This window comes from Ambystoma mexicanum, chromosome 7q, assembly GCF_040938575.1.
Source record: "Ambystoma mexicanum isolate Mex_15411 chromosome 7q, UKY_AmexF1_1, whole genome shotgun sequence".
In the NCBI taxonomy this organism is placed as follows: Eukaryota; Metazoa; Chordata; class Amphibia; order Caudata; family Ambystomatidae; genus Ambystoma; species Ambystoma mexicanum.
This window is the reverse complement of record NC_090941.1, coordinates 489,164,679-489,177,412: the sequence shown is the minus strand read 5'-3', so window position 1 is coordinate 489,177,412 and position 12,734 is coordinate 489,164,679.

Sequence of the window (12,734 nt, the reverse complement as noted above, 5' to 3'; positions counted from 1 at the left end):
TTTATAACCTATATGGGCACCACCCCCGAACCTCAGACCTTGACTCACCCCAACACTTAGAAATGCCCGCAGTGGACCATCTACACGCTACGATTACACAAGCCTTTAAGGAGGCAACTGCACATTTAAAACAGGCGAAGGAGAAATATAAGAAAGATGCTGATTGGCATAGAAGTGATACTCCACAGTACCAGATAGGGGACCAAGTATGGTTGGCCACAAAACACATACCTCTCAAGGGAACGCAGACCTTTAACCCTAGATATCTGGGACCTTACTCTATTAAGGCCATTATCAACCCGGTGGCCATCAAGTTGGATTTACCTGCTAATATGCAAATTCATCCCGTCTTTCATGTGTCACTTTTGAAGCCAGTGCAACCAGGGACAAGACTAACCAAGCCACCAGACCCCGTCCTTATAGACGGGGAAGCCGAATTTGAAGTTAAGAACATCCTGGACTCCAAGATGGTGAAGTCAAACTTTTTTATTTAATCGACTGGAAAGGTTACGGACCACAGGAAAGGTCTTGGGAACCTAGTGACCACGTGCATGCACCTTGATTGGTGAAAAGATTCCACCGAAATTTCCCAGACAAACCAAAACCACGGGGAAGAACGACTTTAAGAGGGGCCTTGGGGGGGAGTGCTGTCATGATGCCTACCCCCGGGGAACCAGACCAGGTCCAGCAACCACGGAAGCAGGCATCACGTTATTTTGAGCAAGCCCAAAAACCCCTGCTAGGGGCTGTTTGGGTGCGATCCTGGCGCCTATGGCTCCAGGCTCATATGGAGAGTCAGTCCTGGCGCCAGAGGCGCCAGGCTCATAGAGTGGAACTTACCTGATGCAGACCATGCTGCAAGCTTACCTGATGCAGACCATGCTGCAGAGCTCCAAGCCAAATGAGGCTTGGAAGGGACTATTTTACCTAGGGACTATTTTTTACTTGGGTGGGGCTGGGGAGGAATACTTACCTGGGACTACTTTGGAGGCTATTCACCGTGTCTGCAAGCCTGCATCCAGTCTTCTGCCACGCCCGCCTCGAGTCTGCAGCTCCTAGAAAAAGGAAGGAACAGAAGGAGAAAAGTTTAGAATAAGAGCAAAACCTTCGATCCTTACCTGAATTCCGGATCCACCGTGCCATCGAGCTGGAAGAAAGAAGCATTTTACACGCGGCGCCTCGCCTGCTGCAGCGCTGCGCTGAACTCACCGGCCTTTGCAGCATCCTCACGATCCACTGCATCCTTCTGCACGTTCCCGCCGCGCTCTGGCACCTAAGGGGAATACAAGAACAGCAAAGGTGAGCCAAGAAGAATAAACAGAGGCAATAGTAACTACCCCCATAGACTTACCTGATTACCGCCGGGGGTACTATTCCTCTTCACGGGTCAGCGCAGTCTCCTTTGCATCCTCGCCGTACCCTGGCCCCTAAGGGGAACAAAAGGACAACAAGGTGAGACAAAGGGGCAAACAAGGGGAACTCTTCTCACTGCAACAGACTTACCTAATTTTACCGCCAGAGGCATTATTCCCCGAACTTCATATTTTCTCTCCACACCTGAATAAGGGAGCAAGCAACAGGTTACATTCTGGCCTTATTTTATTGAACTGTTTAGGATAAGCGAAATCCTTACCTGAACTTCGTCAGCTACCACGAGGAACTCTTCGCTGGGGTCAAGCTGCAAACTGCAAGGAATCGGACAAGAGTGCAAGTCAGACATGTGAACTCTTACGAATTACATACCTTTCGGAGTCAATATTGTTCTGGAACTCGCCAATTCCTTCGAGCCAGTGAAGCAACTGGTTATCAACGCGCCCCTGCGCTCAATGCAGGATGGAGAGCTCATCTTTTCAAACCATCAGGTGAGACTATAAGAGGGGACATCAAAGGTGATCTGTGGGGAGAACAGCGGGGGTGGGGCGATTTATGCTCAACTCCGCAGGTGGTTAATTCCCTTTCTCCATTTGCAGAAGAATATTCCTAAGGGCCAAGCAAACGAAGCTAGGTGGGCCAGTCCAGTCCGTCATCTCGGCCCTACGCGTCACATTGGTGGAGACCGCAGCTGTCCAGTTCAGATCGACGCCTCTGTGGGAGCCAGGTGAGCGTAACATCAACTCTTATGAAGACCCCATCTCTGCGAGGGGGAATGGGGGAGCCGGACTTTAAAAGCCTACTATATCGCGGCCCAGATAAGGGTGCTTAGAGATTGGGAAAGAAATAATCGGCATAAACCCTGGAGATCTATGGATAGGGCTGTAGTGGCTGGGTCGTTGGAGGCAGCGCTCTGGCTCCCGAAGGCAGCTAGACCACCACAGATGTACTTGAGCCGTATCACTTCGGCCACTGGGGAAGCCTGGGAAGCGGCGATCAGGTGAGCACACATCACTACCTTCCATCCCCCTACACACCCCTGTTTGGGAATCCGCAGTTTTCCCCTGGATATAAAAATCCAGCATTTAATGACTAGTGGGAGGGAGGATGGAGAATGTTGCGAGACATGTATGTAGATGGCAGGATAAAAGACTTCGAACAGTGTAAGGCAAAATTTGGGCTGAGGGAGCCCCACAGATACGGTTACATGCAACTGAGGCATTGGTTATCCCACCCAGATCAACGGCTGGCGGGTACACGCCCTTTAACCCCGTTTGAAAAACACCTAGATTCACATGAGGGTGACAGAGGTCTCACGGCTTCCATATATAAGTATATCAAGGAAGGGGAGAATCCTCCGACTAGAGGATTTATGAGGAAATGGGCGGAAGACACGGGCACGGAAATAGAGGTGAGTGAGTGGCAAGACCTTTGGGCTCGGATCCCGAAACTCACTAGTTCCCTCCAGATCTGGGAGATGTGGCTTAAGTTAATGTATCAATGGCACCTAACACCGGTCAAGCTAAATAAGATGTTTGGGCACCCCTCACAACTATGCTGGAGGGGTTGTGGGGGAAGGGGGTCCTGGGCGCATATATGGTGGGAATGCCCGAAACTGGTTGCCTTCTGGGAATATATTCAACAGGCCATGGTTCAAGTTTTGGGCCTCAAGGAGAGGGGGAACAGGGGACTTGATATGTTAGGCTTGAACCGGGACCTGGCGGACCTCCCAACGAAATCAGCCCGCAAGATCTACGTCATCATGATGATGTCTGCAACAATGGTTCTGGCGCGCAAGTGGAAGTCGAAGGAACCCCCCTTTGACTGGGAGTGGGTAGAGAAGATTTGGTCAGTCATTGCGGTGGAATGGCTTACATACTCCATCCAGGGTTCTCACAGGAAGTTTGTTACGGATTGGGCAGCTCTGCTAGCGTTCCTGAAGGGAGGGTCCCGTAGAACCTGGTGCCCCAAGAGCATGACACTACTCGGCATCATACCCCGCCAGGAGGACTCTGAACCTGGCGTCTGAAGAATCTTGAATTGACTATGGGCTCTCCTGATCGGTTTATTTGTTGACAAAAACTTTAGTTGGATCCCGGAAGAGGACAAAGCTGGTTTTACTGCACCTGGGTGGGGGGGGGGGGTAAGACTGGATTAACACACACCAAGCCTGTTTAAACTATGTAGACTTTTGGAACAATCCATTCAACCACAAAAGATATAGACCCGAATCCTATTTACTAAAATGTCCTTCTCCAATATACAGAAACGCCTTTATGTGATTCAGATTCTATCTTTGGCCTACAAATGAACTGTTAGCCAAATGGAAAAAAATACGGAAAGAAAACAATGTATGTTGGTTTTGCAAAATACCAACCCAATCTTAATCTGTTAAGCATTTAATAAAAGAATGCTCTTCATTGAACACCAAACGAGCACACTATTTGAAAGAACATTTCAAGCAACTACAAATTTTCAGTAGAGAAATAATGTGGAATGAAATCTTCTCCTCAAAAAGATTGGTGGTTAGGATTGCTATTGTTAAGTTCCTATTGTCCTATTGTCCTTGCAATTACAACAAATGCAATAATGACGCACTTTATTTTGAATTTGATAGACAACTTGAACATCAATCTGGAACGTCCTAAGACTGATTAACATTTTGACATTAATGTTATACAGATCGTGCAGACTGATGAATCAAATGTGTGCAATGTTGTCATATCTGAAGTGGTTCTAATTCTTATTTTCTTTCTTTCTCTTTTAATAATGTGTACATTAGGAGTTATTTTATTAAGTGTATTAATTTCTTTTAAAATGTTATAACGATATGTCACAACAAATTGAAAGGTTGATGTGTTTCTTCTTTTTTCAACCAAATCAATAAAAAAAAATAATAATAAAAAAAAACTCCCTCAACCCCCTCCTTCCTTCAAACTACTGTCCAATGTAAAGTAGGCCCTAATTACAGGGGTACCCCTTAATTATACGGGTACCCCTAATCACGCTCACACCAGATTAAAGTTCACCCCTGTAGGAAATAAATTCCAAGAGTCTATCTTGCAAGGATAACAAATACATTCTTACAGAAATGAGGATAGGAGCAAAGAACTCTGCTGCCTGAACGGTGTCCCTCAACCATCCCATTCTCCTGCAGGCTGCAGCCAGACAAGAGCTTATATACTCTTTACTTGGTCACTGTATACTGGCATGGCTCCATCCAAAAACGTCCTTCTTCCATACAATGGATGCTCCAGTATGCCTTTCTTCATGGTTGAATTTCTGTTTAGGACATGCTACTTAACATAATGCTAGCCTATGCAAGAATACACTGTAGCTCATGTTTTTCATCATTCTGCTACATTATGAACATTTATATATAAAAATAATCCTGTCATGATCTCTAATATCTCATTAATTCGACTGATATTTTCTAATAATCTCCTCAAAAGTTTGTTTTCGTTAATTCTGCATTGTGTGCATGAGCCTTAGCCTACCTGGGCCCTTTGACAGACAGCAAACAGCTGCTGAGTTACGTGCTGCTCTGCCAGAGCTAGCAAACACCACTGCAATGCCTGTAGTCTATTTTTAGCGCAGGCCCCATTCCTTTTGCCACAGAGCCTGCTTCTACCGTGCTTTGAGAAAAACTAAAATAAGATTTAACATTTACCAATTTATTCAGCTAATAGTTATTTGCACCTTATATTTAAATAATAACTGCCTTCTCTTAGTGCTTGCCCATGTCTGTGAGTATGATTATATTTGCATGAAAAAAGCTTTCTCTCAATGCTCCTCCTCTCCCGTGGTCTTTTGTAATGCCTAGAAACAGTCAACAGAAGTCTTGCCTAATTCTAAAGCGCTCAGGAATGAAGGAAGGCGTTAGCTCCTTCCCAACACCAATCTCAAACAATCACTTATTTGCCAAACTCCTGGATCGCACTGAATATTCCCAACTCTACCTCTTGACAGAAACCAATAACCTCTTTGATATCGCCCAGGCCTACTTCAGACACCCTCATCTTAATCTGGGATTACATGAAAAGAACAACAGATGCAGAAGGTGTGTCACACTCACCCCCTTGACCTCCCAGCAGCATTTGGCACAATCAACCATTCCGAACTCACTGACAGATTCCACTCCCTTGGCATCCGAGAATCTACCCTTAGATGGATTTCCTCATTCCTTGCCAACTGCTCACAAACCATCACTCCCCCACATTTCTCCTCTCCCCCCGACCTAACTCCTTCGGCGTCCCAAAAGGGGCCTTCCTTTCCCCTCTTCTCTTCAACATTTACCTAAGCCCTCTCCTGCCAACATCCGTTTTCATGATCTTACCTGTCACAACTACGCTGACGACGCAGAGATCATTTTCAAAATCCCCAAAGCCTCCTGCACCCCCCCCACCCAGACCTCACCTACTGTCTCACCAAACTCGACCACCGGATGACAGCCAACCACCTACTCCTCAACCCTGGTAAAAAATGAACTACTGACTTGCAGCAAGACAGCACTCCTCCCCCAACGTACAACTTGGTTGCCATACCTAGGCCCCCCCTGCAGCATCCTCCATGGTAAAGAACCGTGGATGCACCTTGAGCTCTGAACTAACTCTCTCTCGCCCAATCAATGTCGTCTCCAGATCATGCCAATTTTACCTCTGCATTCTCAGATGAATTCCCCCTATATCTCCTACTCGCACAGAATCTCAGCAATTCTGGCCATCACCATCTCACGCCTAGACTACGCCAACTTCCACTATCTAGCTGCCCCTACCTTTCAGCTAGGAAAGCTCCAATATGTCAAAAACTCTGCTGCCAGGCTTCTACTTGCCCTCACCGCTAGAGAACACATCTCTCTTGCCCTCAGGGTACTCCACTGGTTGCCTATCAGCCGACAGGGGTTATATGTCATTTAATCGACAGATTATTTTTTAGATGGTTTTTTAACAAATATTTTTCAAGGAAACAACTCATCGAATTTTTTATTTTTTTATTTTTGATGGGGTCCCCCCAAGCCTCCCATCCCTTATTATTTTTTCAATATTCCTGCCTCCCACCCCTAATATGCACTTTCCCACTTCACCCGCCCCCAATATGTTCCTCGTTGACAAATTCTCATTAAAAAACCCATCAGAAAAAAGTCTGTCAATGAAAGAATGCTGTACCGCCACAGGTCACCTTGAAAGCCATGTGTATTGCCCACCATGCCATCCACAATTAAGGCCCTGAATTCCTCCAAAAGAAACTCACATAATACCAACCCAATAGAAACCTCAGATCTAGCACTGCACTGCTACTTGTGATACCCCCTTCAATCTTTATAGAATAGGAGGTTCCTCCTTCTCCATTCTAGCCCCCACACTCTGGAACTGCCTTCCTCTCAACATATGCCTCTTAGAGGACCACCTCTCCTTCAGAAAGGCCCTTAAAACATAGCTTCCCCACCCGCAACCCTACAAACCCTTCACCGACCACGCCTACATGATGACCCCAGGCCGCAACACTATGCCTGCCCCGTGGTCACGCAAGGGCTACGTGACTCAAGTCACATGACCAAAAGACACCCACTCCCATGACTGACCCAGAGCAGCCTTGCCCTGGCTACCAGCAGGGGGCCAAGGCATGGGTGGCTCTGTGGGGCAACTTCAATCCTCTGTATGCCCCTGTTTGCCCTTGAACGCCTACCTGAACAACCTGCAGCAACAACCAGGTAAGGTGGTACGGGTGGGGAGCACAGGCATCACTATGCTCTGGTAAAATCCTGCCACTCATACATTTCTACCACCTGCTCTTAACATTGTCTTGATTTGCAATGTGCTCTTTAGTTTGCCAGTGTATTGGCAATATATTACACCTGGAAAAATTGTGTGGGTTGGTCCATGTGTTGCACTTGGAGGATTTGTGTAGGTTGGCCCAGGTGTTGCACTTAAAAGAACTGTGTGGCTTGGCCAACATTTTGCCCTTGGAGGAATCATGTAGGTTAGCCGAGGTACGGCGCTTGGAAGAATTGTGTAGGCTAGCCCATATATTGCAGTTGGAAGAATTGTGTAAGTTAACCAATGTATTGTGCGTGGAGAAAATATGTAGGTCAGCCCCTGTATTGCACTTGTTCGGTGGTAAAACGGCAGTAATACCGGTCTGGTGGTATTACTGTCACCGGCGGGATGACGGGCGGAATTACTGCCGTATTAGAAGTCATCAGGCATGTGCACACCCCCTTGCTGGAAACGGTAATACTGGCTGGCGGTATTAACAGTGTCAACGGCCATCGGCAGGTAATACCAGCAAAATAATGGCAGTAATACTGTTTCAAACACCATACCGGCCGGTATTACCGGCGTTGAAAATAGCATTGTCCAGCTTTAAAAACTCAATCCACCCCAGATCACCCATTTCCTGCTGGCATCCAGTCCTCAAAGTTGTAGTGTAGTGTAATGGCACAGGAAAAAAAGGCCCGTCTGACAGCTGTCTGGATCCGGAAGCCAAAATGTACAGAGGCGGAGCTAACTGCATTGGTAGATGGAATTTTAGATTGTTACATCGCTCCATTTCAATAAAGTCAAAGTGAATCACTTCAAACGGGACAGAAGGAGGCCCAAAGCTACCTCTTGGAGTTGCTATCCCCTTTCCCACATTGTGTTGTAGGCAAATCATGCAATTTTGGACATAATGCTGGGCAATTTTTGAAATCTTATCATTTACCCAGACTTTCTCTAACATTCTCGTGATCTGTTGAGCGCACACATGTGTGGGACCGTGTGCCATGGTAACCATCATTACTATATAGGCATTAGGAAGCAACCATTTCCCTTCAACCATGTCCACCCAACACCCATCATCATCGAGTTTCCCCAAGCCCTCAGCCCACCTCTTGGATTCTTCTAATGTGGCATCGGCTTGGATATCCCGTACAGACCCAACACCCTCATCCATTGCATAGGCATCTACAGTCTCCCTTGAAACATACATCTCCGTGAAGAGATCAGAGGCAGTTTGTCTAGCTATTTGATCAGCGAAAGAATTCCCTTCCCCTACATCATCTATAATCTTGCGATGTGCTGCGCACTTAATGATTTCTAACTGACTACGGAGCGCAGGCGTTGAAAGCAATTGTACTATCAGGGAGCCATGTTGGATCTTGGTGCCATGCGAAGTTAAAAACCCTCTCTCTGACCAAAGTCTCCCAAAGTTGTGAGCCACCCCAAAGGCATACTGGCTATCAGCATATATGTTTACTGTTAGCCCTTCGGAAAGCTCACAAGCTCGAGTCAATGCTATAATCTCTGCGGCCTGCGCAGAGTTATGCGTAATTCTCTTGGTCTCCACAACCGTACTCAATGTAGTGACTGCACAAGCAGCTGTGGATGTACCATCCAGTAGTTTGAAGCAGGAGCCATCACAAAACAGCTCCCTTTGTGGGTTATCCAAAGGAGTGTCCCTCAAATCAACTCTGCCTTTTGTATCTTGTTCAGTAGTATACAGGCAGTCATGTGACTCTTCGTCACCGCAAACAGTATTTTGCGGGAAAGGTAGGAGTTCAGCCGGATTAAGAATGCAGCACCTCCTAATTTGAATGTGGGGAGCAAACAAGATTAATTCATATCTTGTCAGTCGTGCGGAAGTGAGGTGTTGCGTTTGGGTTTTGTTCAATAGAATATCTACAGAGTGAGGCACCATCAGGGTTAAATCATGGCCTAGGACCATTCCCTCACTCTGTTTTACAGACGCAGCAGCAGCAGCGACAGCGCGCAAACATCTTGGCAAAGCACATGCAACAGGATCAAGGGCGGAAGAGTAGTAACCGCATGGCCTATTCTTCCCTCCATGTTCCTGCGTTAATACAGCCAAAGCACATCCATCACATTCATGCACAAACAACACAAAGGCCTTCTCATAGTTCGGTGTGCCCAAAACTGGCGCCGAAAATAATGCAGTCTTGAGCAACTCGAATGAATGTTGATGCTCCGTATTCCATGGCAATGGCGAAGAAATACCCTTCTTCGTCAAGGCCAACATCGGTTTTATCACTAGTGAGAAGTTTGGGATCCATAACCTACAGTAAGAAGCCATACCTATCAAGGCTCTAACTTCCTTTTGTGTATTTGGGACAGACATGCCAGAAATGTGTTTTATTCTTTCAGGTGTCAATCTTCTTCCCTCCTTTGACAGGAGATAGCCTAAATAGGCGACCTCCTGGCAACAATATTGAAACTTTTTAAGTGAAGCTTTGTGACCATGCTTAGCTAGATGGATGAGCAACAACACAGTGCCCTCTTTACAAGAGCTCTCAGAGTCAGCGGCTAAAAGCAAATCATCAACATATTGAAGGACGTACAAGTAGGGGGGCATCCAAGGGTATCAAGCTGCTCTTTCAAAGCCCTACTATAAATACTAGGACTCTCAGTATAACCTTGAGGTGCACGAGTAAATGTGAATGAGCGTCCCCCTAAGGTAAACACGAACAAGTATCTACTATTCTCATGTTTAGGAATACTGAAGAAAGCATTCTTTAGGTCCACAACACTGAAGTGAGTAGCCGTAGCTGGAATCATGGTTAATATTGTCGTCACATCAGGCACAATTGGAAATTGCGGAGCGACGACTTTATTAATGGCACGTAAATCAATTATAAAACGAAATGGAATTGCATTATCACCTTTTTTGTACACGGGTAAAATCGGACTAATGCACAAACTTCCTGCAATCTCCTCAATCACCCCACGATGCACAAAATCGGAAACAATGCTCTTCAAAGCTCGCTCGCCTTCAACTGAGATCTTATACTGTGGAATACGGGGCAGCTTAATTCCATGTTTCAAAACTATTTTAACAGGCTCAATCTGCAAAACACCGACATCATTGTCATCAACTGCCCACAAACACTCTGGTACATTACTGAATTCTGGCGGCAAAGGTCTAGTCAAGAATTGTGAAACAGAACATTGCTGTGGTGAAATCGTCAAACGCACTCCATCAGAAGAACAATGAATTACCGCATTTAATTCCTTCAACAGATTCAACCCCCAGCAAATTCTCTCCACAATTCGAAGTCAAGAGAAATGGACAGTGGTCCGTAAAGGGACCCAAAGAAATAGGTACCGGTGAAGAAACCGGACAAACAACTGGTGTGTCAGAAAACCCTACAGAAACATTGGTTTGCCCTGACAGTTGAATGTTTGGAACCCGAGAATGATCAATGGAGCACTTCTGTGCTCCAGTGTCTATCAAAAATTGATGTTTCCTATTTCCCACTACCATTTCAACGTAGGGACCTTTCTGATTAACGGGAATAGGTGTAGGTTCCAAACCCTGCTTCGGGCAATCCTAACGAAACAAAATATCATCAAAAGGAAGCTCTTCAGATAGATATGCAGCAGAAGGATGATCAAATATGTTTCTAGTATCCACACTCGAAGTCTGATTATCCTGTGAAAAAGGTTGTTGGGGATCCTGCGAAAACTGGCCTCTACCAGGGCCCCCTACACCCGGGCGACCTCTGGATCGTCTACCCATATTTCCAAATGTGTTATTCGACCTTTGTTGAAGGACGGGGCATTGTGCACGCCAATGACCCTCCTGGCGACAATAGGCACACTGGTTAATATTCACAGGACCCAAGGGCACATTCCCTTGTGGAACATACTGACCTCTAATCTGCGAACTACCCCCTCTGGGGCCTCTAACAATTTGCTGTAACAATACTTTAGTCTTCAAATCACCTTTTCTCTTCTCCACTCTATCTTTTTCATTATTGACACGGTTCTCGTAGTACTGAGCCATGTGCAGTACTTCTGATTGGGATTTCGCCTGCCAAGCGCTCTCAGAAGACATCATTTGTGACTGGATGTCAGGCAGCAATCCACGTACAAATTTGTCCACAAATAATCTTTTCCCAGACTCTGTGCCTAAGTCTTGTCCACTGAAATCCGAGAATACCTGTTCGAACCGATTAAAGAACTCGGTAGCACCCTCAGATTTTCCTTGGACACAGGCCGTAAACTTGTCCCAAATAATTCTCTTTTCGGGGATTACAGTTTTCAGTTTTGCAATGATTCTGTCAGGCAAAGTTAGTATCACCTGAGGTGGTCTCTCACCAGCTGGCCTTTCCCCATCAAGCCTAACTATGTAAGCCCATGTATCTCCCAACCCTGGTACATCGTCTATAGTTCTAACTTGTTTCCACAAATCTACAGGCAGGAGTACAGGGAATAGCAAATCAATGTCGCCTAGGGTAAACACTGAGGACTGCAAAACAGACTCTATCTCTTTATAGAACCCTGTCGGATTTTTCCTAATGTCAGGAATAGTTTGTCTAATAGTATTCACTTCCTGTCGTGAAAACGGGACGTGAACAAACTGCGATACATAATGTGCAGGAATGTCCACAGCAGGTGTACCTGGTGCAGCATTAGCAGGAATCTCAACCTTTGGGACAAATGTCGGAGGAACCTCTCTCATAGGCAACTGAGATGTAGGCAACTCCGAACGCTTACTAAGCAACAGAGCTAAGTCGAGCGCTAAAGCAGTTGAAGAAGTGTCAAGTGAAAAAGCTCTCTTATAAATGCTCAATAACTCTGTGGGACAATTAACCTTTCTCTTTAAACATTCATCCTGCAGGTACTCTACCATTACCTGTATCACTTTCCTCTGCATTTCTAGCGTATATTGACTATGTGTCATATACCTCAACTGGAGTTATCGATATGTCTGAAATCCATCTAATCGCATCTTTTGTACAAATTCGCGCCTCCTCAGATGTCGATTTACGACACGGAAGAAATCGTTTCTGTACATACATACTTCCTTCTTCGTCATCCTCATTCCGTAACCTTTCCAACTCCTTTCTATACTCAAATATCCTCTCAACATGCTCATGTACCTTCTCCACAGTGTCTCTTGAAAACGCTAAAGTATTCAGGTCCCTCAACCCTTGTGGGAGGTCTGCATTATTTAATTTACCCCACATTACACATAAATGAATCCCTAAACCTTCAATGAAAACATTTTTCTCAGGAAAATTATCCATATTAGAAAGTGTGGCAAGAACATTAGCTCGATCATCTCTCTCCATACAATGCTTAGCCCATGCAAACAAATCCTGTTTCTTTTCTGTAGGAACAGTATTACGAGTAACAATCCTCGACCCCGCACCCTGATCAACTACAAGCGGTACAGAACTACTTGGGAGTGAGGGTGCAGGCAAATTCAATGGAGGTACTATTACTGGTGCAATGGGAAGAGGCAGAGGAGCAGGTGGAGGAACAACAACCGGAGGAATAGGAACAACAGGTTGAGCAGGAAGAGCAGGAATAACAGCAGGAAGAGGTACAGCAGGAGGAAGAGGAACATACGGAGGTGGTGCA